The sequence below is a fragment of the Euphorbia lathyris genome, chromosome 9, assembly GCF_963576675.1.
Source record: "Euphorbia lathyris chromosome 9, ddEupLath1.1, whole genome shotgun sequence".
Taxonomy (NCBI): domain Eukaryota; kingdom Viridiplantae; phylum Streptophyta; class Magnoliopsida; order Malpighiales; family Euphorbiaceae; genus Euphorbia; species Euphorbia lathyris.
The window spans coordinates 14,722,518-14,747,786 of record NC_088918.1 but is presented as its reverse complement, the minus strand read 5'-3'; the positions used below and the strand labels follow the sequence as shown (position 1 = coordinate 14,747,786).

General features: G+C 34.5%; 2 pseudogenes; one reads left to right on the top strand and one right to left on the bottom strand.

Annotated features, from left to right (window-relative positions):
* Positions 1-3,312: 3,312 nt before the first annotated feature.
* Positions 3,313-11,287, top strand: LOC136207263 (E3 ubiquitin-protein ligase JMJ24-like; annotated as a pseudogene).
* A 535-nt stretch (positions 11,288-11,822) lies between these two features.
* Positions 11,823-13,616, bottom strand: LOC136207262 (psbP domain-containing protein 7, chloroplastic-like; annotated as a pseudogene).
* Positions 13,617-25,269: the final 11,653 nt, after the last annotated feature.

Below are 25,269 nucleotides of genomic sequence, written 5' to 3'. Positions count from 1 at the left end.
CACCTTCAGATTCTGACCAATCTTCGGCGACAAACCGAGTAGAAAACTTTTAATAGCATTATTAAAAGTGCGAAACGCCAATCCTCGTTTTGGCAAAAAGTAAACCACAATCCTTTATCTGAAAATTAGTGAAATCATAGGGGTTTTATTTGAAATTTACCTAAAAAAAAAAATTAAACCGACAAGTGTTTAGTCTTAACGTTTATTCGACGATGTAATTTCAAATCTTATTAATAAAACTTTAGTTTATTTTTTCATTAAAAGAAGAGTGTAATTTCAAACTTTCATAATATGAAATTTTTGTAATAATGCTTGAAAGTGCACCGTTTGATAAATTACTTCTGCATTAGTGCAGATGACAAGATTCATAATCGAAAAAACAGTTTGATGAATTATTTTTCAAATTGACTAAACTTGATAATGTTAGGAGTAAACTTGTTCTTGACTATCAACTTTAGGGGGATAAAGTTGCTTCTAACCCTAAATGTTAGGGGCATTTTTACACCTTATCCATAGTAACAATAATAATGATAAAAAAAATATTAAAGTCATTACCTATCAATTTAAATTTTTTAATCAATTGACAAATAGAGGGCAAGCCTTGGCGCAACGGTAAACGTTGTTGTCGTGTGACCAAGAGGTCACGGGTTCGAGTCTTAGGAGCGGCCTCTTGTCAAATAAATTGGCAGGGGAAGGCTTGCCCCCAATACACCCTTGTGGTGGGACCCCTCCCCGGACTCTCGCTCAGCGGGGACGCGTAATGCGACCGGACCGCCCTTTTTAAACAATTGACAAATTCCAAATACAGGCAGGGGGACCCAATAATATATTTTTCACTTAATATTTTGAGCTTTCTGTATCCAATTGAAAAATAAATAATTAAAGAAAACTGAAAAGGATATGTGATTATTTTAAAAAATGGACCCACTAATTCAAATTGTGAATCCCAAATTAATTAATATATAGACATACTTAAACAAAATTTGTTTTTTTTTTTTTGATATTAACAAAATTTGTTGGTACGATGAAAAAATTAAGCGTAATTAATTTATTAGTCCTTATATATTGACAAAGCACACTGTTCAGTCCCTGTATTTTCAAAAACACACGGTAAGGTCTCTAACTTTTTTCTCGGTGAACTGTTTAGTCCTTCTATCTGTTTGTTAGATTTTTTTACCGTTTATGACTTCGGAAATGACTAAATTACCCTTTACTATTTATTAGTCAAGAGTCATTCACACCTCTATGTCTTTCTCTCATAACTCGCGCTAAAAAAAATGAAGGATTGAATCCGTACCCATAATCGACTCAAATCAACCAGAAGAACGCAAATATGAGAAACTGTGAAGATAGTGGTCTTATATATTTGATTTTGTGACAAAGGGTAGTTAAGGCATTACATTTTTTTAAATAGATTTTGACTCAAATCCAAATTGACTAACGGAATCTTCATGAGAGTCTAACGGCAGGGACTAAACAGTTTACCGAGAAAAACGTTAGGGACTAAACAGTTCATCGAGAAAAAGGTTAGGGACCTTACCATATGTTTTTGAAAATATAAGAACTAAATAATGTGTTTTATCAAAATATATAGACTAATAAATTAATTGCTCAAAAATTAATAATAAAAAAGACAATAAATATAAAAACCATTTCAAACAAAAAATAAATAAAGAAAGAATTTAAATAGAAGAATGATAATGACTTTATGAAAAAACAATAATATTATTAGTCAAACGAAGAACCAAATATACGTAGAATATCATCTCTCTTTCAATTATATAAACCGATGTCTAAATCAATTAAATGAAAAACATATATATATATATATTATAGAAGAATGTGTATATTTATTAATAGGTTAACTTGGGTTAATAAAAAGTTAATTTTTCTTTATTTTTTTTACAATTTCGAAATACTTATTAATTGATTTTTTTACAATTTCAAAATATTTTATTATTATGCACTAAAACCCATATGGGAAATTTATTACTATTTTTTATTAATTGAATATATAATCAATTAATATTGGAAATTTACAAACCGGATAGAATGTGAAATTTTGCTGTATTAACTTAGATTTTTTATCTTACAGTTTAGGAATTTGTGCTTTCATGTGTGGAATTAATTACTACTGTTTTTTTTCTATTGATTTAACTTTATGATTTTTTTTCTTATCACAAATTTTATTTTATACTACTAAACAATTTATTATTCTCAACCTTTTTAAGCTCTCGTATTTTAATGTGTTTCAACCCAACTATAACTAACCCCCGAATTTTAAAACGTTACAATTAATTTTTCCAACTTGCTTATTTGAAATAAAAAAAACTCATCAATTTACTTATTTGGAACAAATAACTCATTAAATAACTCAGAAACCCAAAAAAACACACAATATTATCTTGGAAATAAAAGATGTCCAAAATATACGCTACTATATCTAACTAATCTATCAATACATTAACATAAATGTAAAAAAAAAAAATTCTCGAAATCACATATATTAACCTATTTGAGGGGTTATTTGTTCTAAATAATGAAATTGATGAGGTTAGTTGTAACATTTTAAAGTTCAGAGGTCAGTTGCAGTTTTTAGATAACTTGGGAGACTATGGATATATTAGATCTATTTTAATAAAATATTATTTAATCCATAACTTTTGTTCTATTCAACAGTTTAGTCATTAAAATATTTGAATTATCAAACATTTTAGTTTTCCTATAAAAAACTAAACTATTAAATAAAACAAAAGTTAATGACTAAATAATATATTATTACAATATGAGGACTAAACAATATGTTAGATAAAAAATGTAAAAACCAATAGATTATTTAATCTTTATTTTTATATAATTAGCTCACAATTATAATATAATTAGGGTCACCAATGGACAATAACTCTACGTTCCTACAAACGATCTGTCCCAATAGGGACAAGGAATTCTCGAAAAAATTCTATATGTGACAGAGATGAATTTTTTTAATCTTGTTGTCTCATCTTGCGGATTACCGATCATAACTGTATTTGAATTCTCAAAATTGTTAAAAAAAACATATAATGCAAAAATAAATCTAACATCTAAAATTGTATAATTTTACTCATAACATTGACAGTCAAGAGCAATTTAGCCTGGTAAAACATTCTAATAATACACTGTCTATTTTGAATTGTAATTCTGATAATTGAAAATATGTTGAAATTCTCTTTTAGTGGGTTGAATTTTGTTTTCTGCATTATTGCCAGATAGGTCTTTTGAGAAGGAAACTGCAACTTTTGTTGAATTTTGTTTCAAAGAAAGTTCATTCTGATGGATAATCCACGATCAGGCTCTGGGAATGGTGAGGATAATGTTGGGATACCAGATGATTGGCGTTGCAAGAGGTCAGATGGGAAACAGTGGAGATGCACTGCCATGTCTATGCCATGTGAGAAGCACTATAGCCAGGCAAAGAAGAGGGCAGCTAATTCTGCTTTAAGAGCTAGTATTAAGAAAGCTAAGAGGAAATCATTAGGTGAAAGTGAAATATATCTGGAGAGTAAGAATGATGATTTCGATTCACCACTTGTGGACATGAAGGTTGAGGACTATACTCCTTCCGTCTCAACAAAGAAGAATAAAGAGAAAGCATCCAAAAGTCAAGTTCAATATTCTCCTGAAACACCTGTAAGGAGTTTGTCTGCACGCAATTCTCTAAAGACAAATGATGATTTGCAAAGAGATGTAGAGTCGGAAGAGAATTGGAGGTCATACAAAACACCGTCTCTTTCTGCCATGGATTCATCCAGGAGTAGGTCACAGAAGAGCTTTGATGCCAGTGCTATGACGGTTAGCAATGCTGCAATGATCTTACCATTGATTTGTTTTTCTTAATGTTTCACGGACTTTATGAATCATGTTGTGTTTTTGGATCCTTATGGGACACTTTGATGAACAAATTTCTTTTCAGGAATACTCTGATCCTACCACAGATTCCTCTGAAGATGCTGGTGGTCAAGTTTGCCATCAATGTCGAAGGAGTGATAAAAATAGAGTTATTTGGTGTCTAAGATGTGATAGGAGAGGCTTTTGTGAAAACTGTATCTCTGCATGGTGAGGGTTGAACTTTTTGGGCTGACATATATATGGATGTTTTCCAAGTACAAAAAATAGTTAATATACTTACTTTAATTCTAGGTTCCCGGACATTTTCATTGGAAGAAATTGAGAAGCTTTGCCCTGCATGCCGTGGTCTTTGTAATTGCAAGGTGTGCTTACGAGGGGATAATATGGTAAAGGTATTTCTTTCACAGGTTTTAAGGAGCTTTTGTTGATCACACTGTAGTATCTTTGTATACTTGTGAAAATCTTTTGATGATAGTATCTTTTTGTAGAGGCTAAATATTGTTTTATATGAGTTGCAGGTACGAATACGGGAGATACCCGTCTTGGACAAGCTGCACTATCTCTATTGTTTGTTGTCTTCAGTGCTTCCTGTAGTTAAGAAGATACATAATGAACAATGTTCTGAAGTAGAACTAGAGAAAAAGCTTCCTGGTACGATACTTTTATTATTCCCATCTCATGTGGAAATTCTGTTCTCCTATTTGTGACATTGTTCTGTTATTTAACTTACTGGAATTTTATGTTTTCAGGAAATGATATAGATCTGGTCCGGGCTAAATTGAATGCGGATGAGCAGATGTGCTGGTATATTAACGACACTTGTGCAATGCTTAATTAATTTGAATTGCTCTAACTTCTATAAATACTAATTTGATTGTTTGATCATATGTCTATTTCCTTTATATAAACTGTAGCAAAAAGATGTCTTTTTTATGCTGTAGATAATGAAATATTTGAGTTGTGAATTTCATAATTCACATTCTTGGGAATCTTTACATTTGTACTCATAAGTTATTATTATTATTGTTATTTTTGTTATAAAAATCTGTTTTCTTGCATGGTGCGTAAATGTCATGTGTGCCTCTTTTTCTTCAAGAAATTGCTATTCAATGTTTTTTCTTCTATTGCAGCAATATATGTAGGATACCCATCATTGATTATCATCGGCACTGTGCAAATTGCTCATATGATCTGTGCCTTCATTGCTGTCAAGATCTTCGAGAAGCAGCAGCTGAGAATCAGATGGGTCGGAGAAGGAGAGAAAAAGATTCTGTGTTTCAGCAAGCTAAAGAACCCAGGCTAAGATTCAATTTATCTGACAAGTACCCTGATTGGAAAGTAAATCGTGATGGCAGCATTCCGTGTCCGCCAAAGGCGTATGGCGGCTGTAATTACACGTCCTTAAATTTGAATCGCATTTTTAAGATGAATTGGGTGGCAAAACTGGTGAAAAATGTGGAGGAAATGGTCAGTGGCTGCAAGGTCCATGATGTCAGTATCCTGCCAAAAACTGAGTTAAATGATTCCTCACTCTGCCAGTGTGCTCATAGGGAGGACAATGATGATAATTTCTTATATTGTACATCATCTGAAGATTTAAAAGCTAAGGGAATAAGCATTTTTAGGAAGCATTGGGCTAATGGTGAGCCTGTTATTGTTAAACATGTATTTGATAGCTCATCAATCTCAAGTTGGGATCCGATGGCTATATGGAGAGGGATTCGGGAAACATCAGATGAGAAAATGAAAGACGAAAATAGAATGGTGAAGGCCATAGATTGCTTTAACTGGACTGAGGTAGGCTTGATGCAGTATGTGTGGCTATATGGTTCTTTTTGTTAATGTCATTACGGTATTTGATATTGTTTATTGACTACTGTCATTGATATTTACGGTTCATGTTTCGGTGTGATGGGCAGGTTGATATTGAACTTGATCAGTTTATAAAAGGGTATTCAGAGGGACGAATCAGTGAAGATGGTTCGTTAGAGATGTTGAAGTTGAAGGATTGGCCTTCCCCCAGTGCTTCTGAGGAGTTCTTATTACACCAGAGGCCTGAATTTATCAGTAAACTCCCCTTATTCGAGTATATGCACTCAAGATTGGGTCTTCTAAATGTTGCAGCCAAGTTGCCTCATTATTCCTTGCAGAATGATGCTGGACCCAAGATTTATATATCTTATGGGACCAATAAGGAAATTGGTAGAGGCGATTCAGTAACCAATCTTCATATCAAAATGCGTGACATGGTAAGCACTTGTTGCTTCTCTAAATTATATGCTGCTTATCTAACTGAACTTCATATCCTGTCATGAAGTTCAGCATTTGGTACTATGTGCTTAAGCTATGCTTTTTCTATTACATAAGAACTAAAACTTATATCCAGAGCTCTGGAGCTGAATTCATTCTAACGGACAGTAGATTCTGTTTTGCATATAGCTGGCATACTGGAATGTCTAAAAGCATTTAGAACTTGGTCGGCTTCTGATGCGTCCTCACCTAACTCGAGATGAGAACTCACTAAGGGATAAGTGTACCCCGTCGTTATCAAGTAATAAATTTCTGGTTTAAGTCCAGGTTATCGTCCACAGGATTTATTTCTGCAAGTACCGAGCTACTCGATCTCGGATGTTATCTAGGCTTAGGGGGTTTTGAGTTGGTTTGTTTGAATTAATCTACTCCTAGGTTGAATTATACTAATCCTAGCTAAGTTATCTAATTCTAACTAAGTTATCTAATTCTAGCTAAGTTATTCAAGTTACTCTACTCCTAATTGGAGTTAAACTACTCCTAAGTGATCTTTTACCAATGCAATTAACCGAAGGAACATGAAGGGATACGATGATAATGAACATGATGGAAGATCAAAAGTTATGGAAAGATGCTGAAAATACCTCTCATCCAGGAGTACGTTGGGATGTCTTTCGTCGACAGGATGCTCCAAAATTAATTAAGTATTTGCAAAAACATTACAAAGATTTGGGGAAACCTGATAATCTAGGAAACGAATTTGTAAGTCTCATTTGCCTTTTTCTTTTGTATGTGCGCTAAAGTTCAAATGGATTTGAGATGAATCAGTTGTATTATAGGACGCTCTTGCTTCGGCAGTATGTCTTCAATTTGATTTTTTTTAATTGCTGCTGACTTGAAAAGCCTTCTTCCTAAATGTAGTCTGAACGTCAAAACTAATCCTTTACATGAAAAATGCAATGGGGGAATTGTATTTTCCAGTAGAATTTATGTCAAAAAATCTATCTGTTGAATATGTAAATCTTGGCCATCATAGGAATTTTTATGTTTCCTGAATTGCAGAATTAATATTTACTCGGACGTTCCCCTCGCTCTGCTTCGGGTATTTATAAAATTTAATAGATGCCAATTTTATAACAGAAATAAAAGCTTAGTACTATAAGTTGTGCTTGGCATTGTAAGTTGTGTCTTGCATATTAATGAGTTAGGCTCTGTTCTTTATTGCTGAAAAAAACTGAACTGAACTGAACTGAACTGAACTGAATTGAACTGAACTGAATTGAATTGAACTGAACTGAACTGAACTGAACTGAATTGAACTGAACTGAATTGAATTGAACTGAACTGAACTGAATACTGCTGAATACTGAACTGGACTGAATTTAACTGAATACTAATGAACTTAACTGAATACTACCGAACTGAACCGAACTAAACAATAATGATGATATTAAACTTTAAAATAATTTAATTGATAATATTGGACATTAATAAACTTATAATAATAATAATAATAATGGTTCTAATAAATTTAATAATATCAATAATAAATAAATAAATATATTATTAAAGATAAAACTAAATTGAATATCAAATAAAAGCTCGGCTTGATAAAATTTTGGCTCGATAAAAGCCTATAAAATTAAATAAAAATGAGTCTAATTTAAATTAAAAATACAAATTACATATAAACACAAATTTACATATAATTTAAAGCCTATGAAATCAAATACAAATTTTTATATGAATACAAACTCTTAACTTTTTATTCTAATTAAGGGTTAAAGTGTAAAAATATCCCTAACGTTTTGGAAAATGGGTAATTTTACCCCTAACATCTAAAATGGTGCAATTTTATCCCTAACATTGATAAATTCGATAAATTTGAGTGCAATTCCTAATTTTTAAATATGGAAGCATACTTTAGTTTTAATTTTTTTATTAAACGATATATACTTTAATAAACTATCATTTCTTGACTATCATTTCTTAACTTTTATCTAATTTATAGATAATGATAAACTATAAATAATAATAATAATAAATAATAATAAATTAAATAATAATAATTATTATAATAAATTATATATAAATAATTATAATATAATAAATAAGGATAAATTACTGAATGCTGAAACTGAATGCTGAACTGAATTGAACTGAATTGAACTGAACTGAACTGAACTGATTGTTACTGAAATTAAGTGATAAAAAACAGGACCTTAGTATAGTTGGTGTAAGGAAAGAATTAATTATCAATAAAATGGTTTTGAAGTATATGGAAAGTTTAACATTAAAATTGCTTCAATTAACTCTCCTCCTAAGTCCTTAGAAACCCATAGATAAAATGAATTAAAAGAAGCTAGTAGTAGTCCATGCATAGATCTTTGCACAATATGAGTGATGCTTTAGAAATCTCTTTAAACTACAAACATAATTCAATAGAGAAGAAAATTAAATTCTTAATATGGCTATAGAATAGATAAACTTCAAATTTAAATAATAATTAGAGATAAACTAATCTTTCACATTTTCATCTCATCTTTAACTCATTGTAAACTTATTTTAACCCAATTGATCCAATTAGAACAAATATGACAAATAAATCAATTAGACTAAAACTCTGGTCAATATCATCCGTGATTAAATCTCTTGTTGGATCATTATGCTCATTCATTTTTGAACACCAACCTTTGCAGATGAACTATGATTCCTCCTAGTAGCAGCAACTGAAACTAATTAGTTGTAATAAAATCAACAAAAAAAACCACAACTATAAAACAAAAAAAATATAAAGGTTGAACCCAATTCCCATAATGTAAAATGCCCCTCATAACTCCTAATTCCTATAACCAAAATGTTTGGAAGAGGTTTTTTTGAATAGAAAATAATATAATTAAAAAAGGTTTCGTTTGTTTTGCAAAGTACAATCACCCAAATGACAAAAAAAAAAAAAAACAATCCTTTGCAATTTATTAAAGAAATCAAAGATTTTCCAGACAAATTTGATGCAAACAACACAACTTGAAACTATTATGAACAACAAATTCTCGTTTTTTTTAGCTCTTCCAACACAACTAATAGCACAACTGAACTTTATTCATTTTAACATTATGACTACTGAACTTCAATTCTTAACGGTATGACCACTAAACTTTATTCATTTTAACATCAATGACAATTGAATTTTAACTAATTTCTCAAAATGACCGGTAATGACTTCAAAATGAAAATATTCAAGAATTAAAGTTGTTCAGAACGGCATTTATCATGATACTATATTTTTTATTTTCCAAAATCACCTTTTTGGAGTTTTTTCTCTCTACAAATTCACTCTCTTTCCTAACCAAAAAACACCTAATTTGAAAATTTTCAAGAATTAAAGTTATTTAGAATATCATTAACTTTTCGAATTTTTTATTTTGAGGCTGTCAACGGTCGTTTTGAGATATTAAGTGGCCGCTGGTATTAAAAAGTGTAGTGTTCAATGACTTTACTGTTAAGAATTGAAGTCCACTGACCACAATGTTAAATGAATAAAGTTCAGTGGCCATGGGTGTAATTTACCCTATTGAAAAATGAAAAGTATGTAATTACCATTTAGAACATAGAACACGGCATCGTTTTGGAATGAGATTTTGCATTCCTAGTAATGAATTGCAACTGGTCACACACAAAATGACTGTAAAGCCAAGCTAATTTATAGTGGCAGCAGAATTGTGAAGGGGAATTTGGTAATTTACATGGATTTCTAAATTGATTTTGATTCACTGTTCCTATCCTCATTCAACTTTAATTCTATAGAATAATTTGATAGTTTTCATTTGTTATCTCACTTGACTCTTGTTATTTAATGTTGAAACATGGGTATATTGCACTCATAACCCCTCAACTTTGGCCTTACTTTTTTTATAGCCACTGAACTTCAAAATTCGTACATAAAAGTCCCTAAACTTTACCCTTTACTAAACTATTGGAGTGCTCAAAGGTTAAGGGACTTTTATGGATTCGTATGTCTGGTTTTGAAGTTCATGGACCATAAAGAAAGACAAAGTTGAGGGCCATGGGTGTAATTTACCCGTTGAAACATGAATGCATTAATTGTCTTATACTCATCTCTGTTTATGGAATTGTTCCATTATGTACTAATATTATTTTGTTTCTCTAATTGGAAACTGTTATTTTCTTCCTATCAGGAGTTGAGCCATGCTCGTTTGAACAGTATTTGGGGCAAGCTATCTTTATCCCTGCTGGATGCCCCTTCCAAGTGCGAAATCTTCAGGTAAATAAGCTGTGATTAATTTCATATCTGGAATTTTTCAAGTTCCTTCATGTGCCAGTCATTATTTCATCAAATTTACTGCAACATCAAACATCCCGACTTTTATAAGATGGAAATAAAATGTGAATCTCTTATATTTTTGGCTTTAAATGATTGGACTGGACTAATTGATATCCATTTGTTGAATGGATTATGAGTTTCTTGCTAGATCATCCACCTGGAAAATGGTCATAAATTTTTTAGACTGATTGACCCCTTAACTTTGGAGATATCTCATTAGCCCTTTGAACTCACTTAAAGTGACTTATTGACCTCCTCAACTTACTTAAAGTGACCTATTGGCCCAACGAGTCCTTTTTTTCTTTTGATTTGTAAGACGGGCCTTGCGTTCAGTTCTCAAAGTGACCTATTGACCCTTTGAATGTCCTTATAGTGATATGCGCTGACTAGTAAATGGGATTTTGGAAGGGTCCGAAATGTTGGTGCTCTTAATTCAGAATCCTAATGCATCTATCTCTCTCTCTTGCATTCAAGCTGTTACCTAAAACTTTATGCGCAAATTTGCAGTCCATTGTTCAGTTGGGTCTCGACTTCTTATCACCTGAAAGTGTGGGTGAAGCCGCTAGATTGGCTGAGGAGATACGGTGTCTTCCAAATTACCATGAAGCAAAACTTCAAGTTTTGGAGGTCAGGCAAAGCCAATTTTCCTTAAAAGTATTAAATGCTTCCTTTTCTTCAAATTGCTTATTTTTTGCCCCTTCTTGTCTTCCATGTTTCTTTATGTTGATACAGGTAGGAAAGATATCATTATATGCAGCTACTTCAGCCATTAAGGAAATCCAGAAATTGGTCCTTGATCCTAAGTAAGTTAGTCGTGCCCGAAATTTGCCTTGTGTTTTTTGTTACAGTATTTTGATTTGAAAAAAAAGATATAGAGTGAAATAGAGTTAGTAAAATTCGAACCGTAAAAAATATAATTTCAGACGCAAATGAGATGAGTAACGTTCTTTTAACTGAATTCGATGTTAACAGCTAACTGATATGGCAAGCATGGGCTTAATGTGATAAAAACAAATGATTAATTGTGTAGGGTTTTGATTTGTTGAAATAAAAGGGTAAGACTTCACCGAAATCGGAATGATTTAGGGGTGCTCAGGATGCTTTTTGCGTAGCTAAAACGGTGAATGTGAACTCTGTTAAAGAGTGAGAATACTCAATCACTCAAACTAACCTTTTTTTTTTTTTCGTCCTTGTACTTTAGTTAGACACATTTGATTGATTCTTCTACTCCAATTTTTCTCAAACTTTACCATTTTGCTGAAAAATCATCTATTGTACCTAAGCTTAAATTTTGACTTTTTTTGAAACCTTATTTCGTAAATATTACGAGAATAAGGAATACTCACGAGAAATCAAGAGGAACCGGTGAGACAATAACACTAACATTGAGCTCACCGGTTGAACCCGGTGGACCAAATGCTATAACAGGTTCATTTACATTTCTTCTCCGCCCACCACCGGATTTCATACTGCTTAAAGAAGGCAGATCAAGTGATCTTTCAAATTCTTTCTTCTCAGCTGCTCGATACAACAATGTTTGATCTCCAACCCAAGTTGATGGATACAAGAATTATGTTCTCAAAACACATCCAAATCGTTAAAAACTAGAGTTAGTAAATTTCTGACATGAACACACGATTTATAGAAACACTCTGTTTAACATAGACCTGTTCATGGGCTGCGCTGGGTCGGGGTCGGGTCGGGTCTAACCGGGTTTTACATCTGATTACTGTGTCCAAGCCTAGCCCAGCCCGCACTATATTTACATCGAGCTCGAACCGGGCTGGGCTTGACTAAAAAAACTAATTCCCAAGCCCAGGCCAACCTCACCCATCCACCTAATATATTTATATTAAATTTTTTTTAATATAATTTAAAATTAACATATTAAAGTATTATTATAAATAAGAAAAATGCAACATCATATATTTATAAACTACTATAATTTAATAAATCAGAGCTTGCAAGAAACAAGAAATATAGTGAGGGGCGTGAAAATCAATCCACTGCAATGTAAGTAGTTAATAAAAATTTCATAGTATGACTGACTATAATAATGGACTAATTAAACTAAGTAAAATACTAAATATAATTAAATCATATAGAATTGTTTTATAGCTCGGGCCAGGCCGGGCTAGACTTGGGTTTTGAGATAAATCCCAAGCTTAGCACACTTTAAGTTCGGGCTCGAGCTGGACTAAATGTTAAATATGCATGTCCAAGCCCAACTCATAAAAGACGGGCTGAACGGGTCAACGGACTCATGAACATGTCTAGTTTAACACGATCCAATTGGCACAATTATCATTTTGGTATCATTTATATCATATATAATTATGTGCGTAAAACATGACGATACAACAACACGTTTTGATACATTATTTTTTCATAGTGGCAATATCGTTTTTTACTATTAAAATACTAAAAACTAAATCTATTACGTATAAGTAATCACAATTTTTTTTTGCCAATTATCTAAAACATTTACCATGTTATTAATAATGTTAAAAAAACCAACAGAAAATGTATGAAACTGCTTAAATAATCGATAGCGTAAAACTAAAATTGGTTTTGCTTGAAAATATTAGGGTTAAATATTTATCATTTCATAATCTGCACTTCATTCCAAATGTAAGGGTTAATTTTGAAATTTATCCCATCATAAAATGACTAGTTGGTTAATGCACAATAAATTGCAAACAAATTGATTTTCCAAATTAAGTTGTAGTACCAAATTGAGAACTTTTACTAACCAAATCCTTCATTTGTGTCAACACAACGGCTATATCCTCCAATTGGATACAGCACATCCACCTTCAGATTCCGACCAATCTCCGGCGACAAACCGAGTAGAAAACTTTTAATCCCACCAAAATTAGCTCCAACTGCAACAAGAGAAGCTGAGCCAACACCTACAAGTAGCCGCCGTCTAAACGTTGATGCCAACGGCCCAAATTGCTCCGCCGGAGTCAGCCAATTCCTGAATACTTTCTTTCCGGTCACCGGATGATTGTGTGGCACAAATTCTATGGAAACTGAGGTTTTGCATATTTTAGGGAATAAGATTGGGACTTGGCTGCATATTTTGGGAAAGATAGTGGATGAGTTTGGTAATTTGGTAATGGAGAGATGTGGTTCTAATATTTTCACCAAATGAGATGAGTTTGAAGTTTATATGGGCTTAAATGAATTTGGGTTGGGCTGAAATGATATTCTCTAGGGTGACAAAGTTACACGTAATTATTAGGGATGTAAACGGGGCGGGGCGGGGTATACCCTTTCCCATCTCCGTTAACGGGGCACAGATTAGTCCCCGTCTCCGCCTCATAATAAAACAGGGCGGGGATTACCCGTCCCCGTCCCATTTACATCCCTAGTAATTATAGTGTTTGAATTTAGCTTAGCATGTAATTAATCATTTATGAATTGACACGTGACACAATTTTTTCCGACTGGATTAAGGTTGATCTCCTCACTCGAAAATGACACGAATATTTATTATCATATTTTTTTTACACATCTTAATTAATGTGGATAAGATGCAAATTTGCTCATAATATTTTTGGGTAAGTGCATATATATACATATATATCCCTAACGTATGAAATGGTGCAATTTTACTCCTAACGTTGTCGAGCAAGATCAATTTTACTCTTATCCAAGAGAAAATTTAAACATATTGTTTTACTGTTATTTAACTCATTATTTAATTATCGCATCAGATATTGCAAACAACAATTATGTCTAAAATATTTATTCTGTTACTAACACAATTATATATAACCCTCCGAAATTACAATATTTAAGTCTGTCAGATGCAAGTTAATCACAAAAAAACTGCATAAAATGCTTAATGTGTTATTAAAATAGGTATAAACAACCAGTCAAAATACACATAACTGTTTTATTTTATCGACAAACTTATTTCGAAGATCCGATGTGATAATCGCATAACGGTAAATCAAATAGTTCAAGTTTTTTGTTATGTAGGGATAAAATTAAACTTGTTTGACAACGTTAGGGATAAAATTACACCATTTCATACGTTACAGGTAAATCTGCACATCCCAAAAATTGTTAGGGGCAAATTTATATCTTATCCCTAATTAATAAAGACAATAAAATCACAATTATTACCTACCAAAACATGATTTGGATCTCCCATATTTTCAAATGTCAAAGTAGAATTACACGTGACTTGGAAACACATTACACGAACCCAATACGATAATGATAGATTTTTTTGGATGCTCAAGATTGGAAGAAAATATGCAATTCCCTTTTCCTAATCCCTTACCCGCCTATTATTCAATTTCTGAATGACATAATTAACCAAAACCATCCAAAGTTAACCAAAATTAATAAAATAATGTAGGATAATTATGTCTCGGGGTCAGAAATCAAATAGAACACAAGTAATGGGATAAAAAAAAAGTGGGAACAACAAATTTTCTTTCGCAAAGATTAACATGATAATAATTTGGCTGCTCTGTTAAATTCGGCTTCTCAGTTCAAGGCACTTTCGGCTCCACCTACAGGTCATGAATGGGCTACGGTTGATGAACTTTTTGTTCCGGGTACGAGAGTTTGGGATCGGGGGGAAGGTGGTGGAGTGGCTGTCACAGGAGGAGGCTATAGTGCAGTCTGTAACATGGTTGTCTCGGTCAGACAAACACAGGACGGGTTTTTGTGGCATCATACCAAGAAGGGCACATACACGTGTAAGTCCGGGTATCGGGCGGTCAGGGAAGTTAGCAGTGTCGGGACTGCAAGTGAGGGGTGGTGCTAGTTATAGAAACTTCGGGTTCCTCCAAAAGTAAAAACGTTTCTGTGGATAGATGTTCTTTATTAATAAGAGGATGTAGATACTTTTAATGATTTGAGGAGCCAAACCAAAAGACGGTTAGATTGACTGCTAAATAAAAAGGACTAACTAATAAAATGAGACAAATTCAGAGAGCATGAAAGTATTAAACCAATTTCAAATGTTAATAAATTACTCTAGGTAAGTTCAGGAAGTAAATAAAATATCTCCAAAATTTAATCCGCCAAGTCATGTTTTAGGCAAACTTTATAGAACACCCCCAAAAGCTAAGCACGGATCCTAGAGATTATTAAACCAACAGAATAGACCTGTCCATGGGTCGGGTTGGGCCGGATTCGGACCAGACCTATCGAGTTTTTATGTAAAATTACTTCGCCCAAGCCCTGCCCACTATTAATTTAGGCGGACTCGGGCCGGACTGGGCTTGGGTTTAAAAATCAATTCCCAAACTTAACCCATATAAACCCACCTAATATATATATATAATTTTTAATTATAAAAAAAATAAAAATTATACTTAAAATTAAATGTTTAATATGTAAATATAAAAAATTATATTTTTATTAATTCCAAACCCACCCAAAAAATAGGCGGGCTTTAGCGGGCCTGAGCCGGACTGGACCTAACATCAATTTTCATTGTCCAAGCCCGACCCAAGGGACACGGGCCTAGGCAGACCTGACGGGTACCCGGACTCGTGGACAGATCTACATCAGAATAACCAAATAAAAAAATATAGAATTGGATTGCCTCGTTGATTTTTTAGACGAAACCAAATTGTACCGTAAACTTACATTAAATACAGTTCAGAAGATTTTTCAAACTTTGGACTATTTCAAACATCCCAGATGTGTTTCTCCATAGCTGCTGTTGCTTGCTCAAAGTGATTTAATCCTTCAATCCTAGGATTTACCTCCATTTGTTCATCTTGTGATGTGGGGCATCTTTCCCTAGGATCGGGTCCGTACGAGGGAAGTCGGAGGAAGAACCAAGCACGAGCAACAAGCGAGTAAGGAGGTCAAAACAGTGCCACACAGCAGCTCAGGCACGTTCCGCGTAGTTTCTAGCACGCTCCGCGTAAAGCTTGGTGATCCAGAGAAGAGCTCAACAGCCAATCTACGCTCAGCGTAGATTTGGGCACGCTCCGCGTAAAATGGCTACTGATCCAAAGAAGAGCTCAACAGCCAATTTACGCTCCGCGTAGATTTGGGCACGCTCCGCGTAAAATGGCTACTGATCCAAAGAAGAGCTCAACAGCCAACCTACGCTCCGCGTAGATTTGGCCACGCTCCGCGTACTTTCACTTTTCAGGAACTTGTTCCTTACTCCAGCTCCTCCTTATTTACAATCCTACCACTCCTTATTTACAATCCTACCACTCCTTATTTACACCTTTGTCACTCCCTAATTACAACTCTACCACTCCTATATTTACACTCATACCACCCCTTATTATTTAACCCAATTTACCCCTATCTTATTATTTTGATTAGATATGTTCGTTACCCTTTAATGTAATTTAGCATTTAGGTTTTAGATGATATAAATTCATCTCTTTCATTGTAATTGCTTAACTTCTTATCAATCAACTTAAATTCTTCTTTAAGAAGCTTGTTAAGGTTTTCACCTTCAACAATGGGGAATCTTGATTTCCTACGGATTTAGTCCATAAAACCTGGGATTAACTCCTTCTAGTTTAGCTAGAGAAGAACCTCTTTGTGAGTTTAAGATTTAAAACTCTCAGTGGATTCCACGATGTATCAGTTGGTATTAGAGCCGATCGTTTTCCTTGAATGGAGACTTCTTTCGATAATGATTCGACCGAGTTTATCACCAGCTTTAAGGGTCTGCTTGGATGAAAGTTTCGTAAGGTTCATTAAAGGGAGGGGAAGGGAAGGGAGGGGAAGGGAAGGGAGGGGAGATTAGAGAACCTCCAGATCCCACCAATTTGGTGGGACTGAAATTGGAGGTTTTTGAACCTCCATTTAACCCTCATTTAAACTTAAACTTCTTCCCAAGCAAGGTTAAACAAGGTTAGAAAAATAACCTCCATTTAAACTCCTTCCCAAGCAAGGTTACACAAATAATCTCCCTTTAATTAACCTCCACTAACATCAATCCACGCAGACCCTAAAGGAACGTCTTGGAGCCGAGCTGGGCGGGGAATACCGATACCCGTCGGGCCCCCGCCCCGTTTTTTGACAGGGACGGGGACCATATTGGTCCCCGTAGGTGGGTACGGGAAGGGGTATCCCCGCCCCGCGGGGATCCCCGTACCCGTAATGCCCCGACGGGGATTCCCCGTTTAAACCTCGTTTAGATATGAAATTGAAAAATATATACTTAAAATGTAAATGAGGAGGATTGAACCTCTGACCAATTGATACCCAACCGAACATCTTAACCATCTAATCCAATTCCATTTCTTATCAACCATTCACTAATTAATTAAAACTTTTCTCACACACACTCCATCACCGACCTCTCTCTCACACAGTCACACTCCTGCACTTCTCACTCCATCGTCGACTTTGCACCACCACCCCGACCTCGCACTTCTCACTCCATCGTCGCCGCCAACCTCCACCTTGCAACCGCACGACGCCACCCCGACCTCACACTTCTCACGGCGCCGTAAACAGGAATCGGGTATGTATTTTTGCTGTCTTTATCTGCTAAACTCCTGCCTCTTTATTTGTTGAAAAATTAGTTGAGAATATTTATATTAAGCATGTTTGAAGTTTCTTTAACATTAATGGTTAATAAGTTTGAATTTACATATTCTTGTCATAGTTTGAAATTTTTTTGGGGGCTTTTGGGACAGAGTCACTGTTTGTATGTATATCTTGTTTTTTGAGCTTTATGGTGCCGATCTATGTGATCTTCATATGCTATTTCTATTAGATGAAGTTTGGCTTCTGTTTTTGTTCTTTGTTTAACCAGTTGACATCTTGTAATTTTTCCTCTTTATGTGTTTTCTGTTAGATGAAGTTTGGCTTCTGGTTTTGTGTTTATATTCAGATTAGCCTTCATGATAATCATATTCATATTTTCATACCATTTGCTTAACATAAGCTTGTTCTTTATTCCAATGTATAAGTTTATGCCAGTCTATGCTCATATGGCGTCAACATCCTTTTTGTTAGAGGAAATGTGTAGCCTTTGAATTAGAGGAAATGGAAGGGTTGTTAGTGATCATCGAAGCAAACTTAAACCGAAAACGATAGAGGCATTGATGTGCACCCAAAATTGGTTATGGAGCGAATATAAAGATATTGAAAATAACTAAAACAATTTTTTTTCTTTTCGTATTATTTTATTCTTTTCAAAATGATGATTATTTTGAATTAAAATCTCTATCTTATTGTTTTTTTAGGTACTCGTCTGAGTACAGATGTTCTTGCTCAATATAATCAATTGATTGATAATGAAGACCCGGATGAAGCAGTAATTTATTTACGAAGTACTAATTTTAAGTTAATTGTATTGTTTTATTATATAGTAGTTTCTAATTTTCATTTATAAATCTTTTAATATTAGGTATCAACAATTACAACCGAAAGTCAATCTTGAAGAATGAACGAGAATGATCAAGAAAAAACGAAGTTATGAAGGAATGTTTTTTTTATGTAATTTGGTACTTCTTTTTAATGGAATTGTGGATAATTTTGTTGGTATTTTTAGGTAATTATGGAATTATGAATTATGGATGATTTTGTTGGTATTTTTAGGTGATTGTGTCAATTTGTGTGATTTGGTATTTTTTTAAATGGAATTATGAATATGGTATTGGTACATTTCAATTTTTAGGTGATTTTGAATTTATAATTGATAATTTTGTACTAAATGGGTAAACGGGGATTCCCCGTACCCGCGGGGATCCCCGTGGGACGGGGACGGGGACAGTTTTTGTCCCCATTTAGTTGGCGGGGACGGGGACGGGGAATCCCCGTTTAGGCGGGGACGGGGATGGGAAACCAAATCCCCACCCCCCCCCCCCATTTACATCCCTACTAAGGATTCATTCCAAATCTGTCATCTATTATACAATGAAGAGGTAAATCCAAAACTTTCAACTCTTGATGTAGAAGTTGTGGGTATGCCTATTATTAGTGAGGATTTGGTTATTTGTGGTGTTGAAGTAGATTTAAGTTCTCATTGTGGATTTATTGCTAATGAAATTGTTGATGAGGATTCAAATGCATGTATGGATGAGGAGGAGAGGTTGTTTGTAGGTGAGCATGTTGGGGAAACCTATGTTGCAAGGGAGATGTGTTTGATAAAATGCCCCTTGAGCCTAACTTTACTTGTGTGTGTGAGGAAAGTGGGGGTATTATCCTTGAGGAAGGGGAGAGTGACCTTGGGCTTATTAATCTCTTTAAGGTGCATAAAGAAGTTAGTCTATGTGTGGAGGTTGATGGCTATGGTGATGGGAGAGATGTTGGTGGTTCAACTATAGTCGGGTGTAACATGTCGTTTGGGTCGGGTAGCTATTTAAATGGTTTAGCCGGCTTGAACTATAGAGAGAAGTGGAAGGAAATGAAAGGTCGTGGGAAAAGACGGATCGTGGATGAGGATGGAAATGAATTTGATTATGACCATGAAGAAGATGAGTTAGTAGAGGAGATTGATGAAGAGGAGAACCAATCCGAGAATGAGCTAGTAAGACATGAGGAATGTGATTATTGTGAAGGCGAATTCGAGGATGAGGTTGAAGAGAGAGAGCACGCTTCCGAAGATAAGATATGTGAAGATGGTGAACTTTGTCATAGTGCCTATGAGTTTGATTATGATGAAGATGGTAGAGTTTACCATGATGAGGATGAACATCGAAGAGTTGAGTGGAACCGGTATGGGGCCGCTTATGACGAAGGCGAGGATGGGGTCTACTATGATGATGAGAGTGTATCAAACCCGACCTAAAATAAGATCAGATAAGACGGTGAGACATTACCACTGACCTATTATATAAACCAGAAGTATCTCTAAAATAAGGAGAAAAATCAAACAAAAACCAAATTCTAGTTTAAAGCTAAAATGACCATCATATGTCATTTCCAGCATAACTTTCTCATACGGAGTCCGATTAAGACGATTCAAAAACCCCTGGAAACGTAAGATAAAAATAAAGAACTTTCATTTAGGACTCCATGACAGATTCGGCCTATATCTGGTCGAAAAATGCATCACAAGGTTCAGGTACGAATCTGATTTTCCAGCATCACCTATAGACAAGTTATGACTTACTCATAACTCATATCACACTACTCCACAAATTCTCAACTTCAGCTAATTATATATATATATGTAGACAATACATATCAAACAAAAGGACATTACCAAAAACAAGTTATACAAGTGTCCTTATACTATCCACATATATGTACATGAACAAAATGGATGCAATACCCTAGAGACGACTTGCACCTCGTAGCTGTAACCGAACCTCGCCCTAGGATCGAGTACCCCTCTCGGTACCTTGCACTTCTTCGCCTAAAACAAAACATTAAAAACATTTGGAAAAAATGAGACAAAAATCTCAATAAGTAACTATCAGCTATAAAAATCAACTTTACTTAACATAACTACATATATATACATTTATAAAGGATTTAATCAAAACCTTCTAAATTATACTAAAACTTAAGTTCATAATAGAATCAAGGTATTAAACCAAAAACATAAAATATTGTATTCATGTTTGAGTTCATCCCCTTAAATTTTCAAATCACAATTCACAACATATACGAGACGTCTCTTAACATTGCCTATCTCATATGGTCTTACCCAACACTTCTCTACCATACCCAATAGGTCTTCAGACTGTGTACACTGGCCATATTTCTCACTAAATATGGTCTTTAAAATTAAATCCACCATACCGGACTACTCTTAATGGATACCAAACATTTAATTCCATATATATATATATATATATATATATATATATAGATTGGAACCAAAAACATATATGTAGATATGTATATACTTCACTTGATCATAATCAAGCTCACAAGTGTTCAATTCTCCAAAATATCAATCCTTAATCAAATAAAATTCCAAAGTTAATCAACCAACGAAACCTCAAATCAATATAACCCAGTAAAATCTGTAATTCACATATAAACATAGTCAATAGTTCATTTGAACTATAATTTCACAACAAAAAGCAAGATCGTGAAAAACCCAATTTTATAAAATTCCGGCATAACCCTAAAATATCAATTTCGGCAAATTCTTTGATTATATATATATATCTATATACATAAAACTCAAAATATAGTTGATAGTTACTTACCTTGGCTATGAATTGAAGAAAATACACCCGTTCAATTCTCCGCTAAATCAGTCTAAGACGTTTCCCCTCCAAACACTTCCGAAATTCAGAAACTCTTCGATTAGGATTCAGATCTATGCCTAAGGATGCTATAGTTTAAGTTTCAAGTGATTTGGACGGTCGAATCTCCGTAAATCAAATAAACGGTGGAGAAACGGTCGAAGAACGGTTAATTTGCAGAAGAAGCAGAAAGAATAAGAAAAAGAAAAAGAAAAGAGATGAAGGTGATCGTACATCCTGGAAACTTTAGGATTTATATCCAAAATTTAGTAAATATCCATTTTGATCCTCCATCTTTATATAATCTTTTAATAATTACCCTAAACTTTTAATTTAACCTAAACCCATCGAATTAACTCCAAATTTTTCTTATAACACCAAATAAAAATCACATACCCAATAATTATAATATATATTAATATCTAGGTATAAATTCTAGAAATTTAGACACGGACGTGACAATTCTCCCCACCTTAAGAAATTTCGTCCACAAAATTGTGCTTACCCGTCTAGGTGAATAAATGGGGATATTTTTGTCTCATATCCTCCTCTCTTTCCCAAGTTGCTTCCTCACGAGAGTGTCTGTGCCACATGACTTTAACAAGTGGTATGGTTTTGTTCCTGAGGACTTTCTGTTCTCTAGCTAAGATAGCTACTGGTTCCTCTTTATAGGACAAGTCTTCAGACAATTCAATTGGCTGCTCTTGAATGATATGATTCGGATCACTCCTATATCTCCGTAGCATTGAAACATGGAATACATCATGTATATTGGAGAGATTCTGAGGCAATTGTAATCGATATGCAACTGGCCCAACTCTTTCCACAACTTCATATGGACCAATGAATCTAGGACTCAACTTCCCTTTCTTGCCAAACCGAAGTAAACCCTTCCACGGTGATACTTTTAGAAATACTCTATCTCCCACATCATATTCAATTGGTCTTCGTTTCAGATCTGCATAACTCTTTTGTCTGTCTTGTGCTTCTTTTAACTTCTGTTGTATGATTTGCACCTTTTCTGTTGTCAACTGCACTATCTCAGGCCCTAATAACTATCTCTCGCCTACTTCAGACCAACATAATGGAGTTCTACATCTTCTTCCATATAAGGCTTCATAAGGTGCCATATCAATACTAGATTGATAACTGTTACTATATGCAAACTCCATTAAAGGCAAATGTACATCCCAACTACTTTGAAAATTCAAAATGCTAGCTCTCAGCATATCTTCCAAAGTTTGAATGGTACGTTCACTTTGACCGTCAGTCTGTGGATGGAAAGCTGTACTGAAATTTAATCTTGTGCCTAATGCATCTTGAAAACTAGGCCAAAACCTTGATGTAAAGCGAGGATCCCTATTAGAAACAATAGAAACTAGTACACCATGAAATCTAACAATCTCCTTGATATACAACTGTGCCAGCTTCTCTAGAGAAAAAGTCACTTTCACCGGAAGAAAGTGGGCTGATTTTGTTAATCTATCCACAATTACCCATATAGAATCATTACCATATTGTGTACGAGGTAAATCACTGACAAAATCCATTGTAATATGTTCCCACTTCCATTCAGGAATAGGAAGTGGTTGTAAAGTACCAACAGGTCGTTGATGTTCTGCTTTGACTTGTTGGCAACTTAAACATCTACCCACATACTGAGCTATCTCCCTTTTCATTCCTTTCCACCAGAAATGCTCTCGAAGATTTCTGTACATTTTAGTACTCCCAGGGTGCATTGCATATGATGAATCATGAGCTTCTTCTAGTATCTCCTTCTTGATATCAGTAACATTTGGAACACACATTCTGTCTCCAAACATTAACATGCCATCTTCTGTTACTTTATATTCAATCTTCTTCCCCACGCTAACGTCTTTTCTGATTTGTTCTAAAAATTCATCTTGATTTTGAGCTTCTTTAATTCTGTCTCGAAGAATCGGTCTCACCTTCAACATTGCACATAATACTGCCTCATCTCCACAAACCAGTTCAACATTCAAAGCTCTCATATCAAGCAATAAAGGCATTCTCACCGATCGGATATAGCTCACACTTCCAATGTTCTTGCGACTCAAAGCATCAGCTACAACATTAGCTTTACCAGGATGATATTCAATAGTCAGGTCATAGTCTTTCAATAACTCAATCCATCTCCTTTGCCTCAAATTCAATTCCTTCTGTGTCATTATATATTTCAGACTTTTATGATCAGTGAATATTAGACACTTTTCACCATAAAGATAATGTCTCCAAATCTTTAAAGCAAACACCATGGAAGCTAATTCAAGATCATGTGTCGGGTAATTCAATTTGTGTGGCCTTAATTGTCGTGACGCATAAGCAATAACGTTATCATTCTGCATCAATACAATCCCGAGACCTTGCTTTGATGCATCACTGTACACTGTATAACCTTCGCCCACTATAGGTAGTGCTAACACAGGAGCACTGATAAGTCTTGTCTTTAATATATCAAAACTTCCTTGACATTCAGGTGTCCACTCAAATTTAACACCCTTCCGCAGTAATCGTGTCATCGGACAAGCTATAAGTGAGAATCCTTTCACAAATCTTCTGTAATAACCCGCTAATCCCAGGAAACTACGTACTTCATGTACATTCGACGGTGCTTCCCAATTAGCTACAGCTTCAACTTTCTTAGGATCAACTAAAATTCCCCTAGCTGATACCACATGACCTAAGAACATCATTTCATCAAGCCAAAACTCACATTTGCTAAATTTTGCATACAATTGTTTCTCCCTTAGAATCTGCAAAACTGTTCTCAAATGCTTACTGTGATTTTCCTTATCTTTAGAATACACAAGAATATCATTGATAAACACAATCACAAATGTATCTAAGTAAGGTTTAAAAATCCTATTCATAAGGTCCATAAAAGCAGCAGGTGCATTAGTTAATCCAAATGGCATAACCAAAAATTCATAATGCCCGTATCGAGTTCTAAAAGCTGTTTTCTGAACATCCTCTTCCCTGAACTTCAATTGATGATACCCAGTTCTCAAGTCAATTTTTGAAAATATGGTTGCTCCTTGCAATTGATCAAACAAATCGTCAATTCTAGGTAATGGATACTTATTACGAATAGCAACCTTGTTTAGTTGACGATAATCAATGCATAACCGCATTGTACCATCTTTCTTTTTTACAAACAAAACTGGAGCTCCCCATGGTGATACACTAGGTCGAATATATCCCTTATCTAATAACTCCTGCAACTGCACTTTCAATTCTTTCATTTCTGCAGGTGCCATTCTATATGGTGCAAGTGATATAGGAGCAGTACCAGGCTACAAATCAATTGCAAACTCTACTTCTCTTACTGGTGGCAACCCTGGTATTTCATCCGGAAAGACATCTGGATACTCATTCACAATTGGCACATCTTCTAATTTGGGAGATTCTTTATTACTATCTACCACATATGCCAAGAAAGCGTCACATCCCTTCCTTAGCATTTTCATAGCTGTCATAACCGTGACTATACTTCTACGTACACCTCTCTCACCATAAAACACATATCCCTCTCCACTAGCTAATACTAGATTAACTTTCTTTTTCGAACAATCTACCATTGCTTGATATTTAGATAATGAATCCATG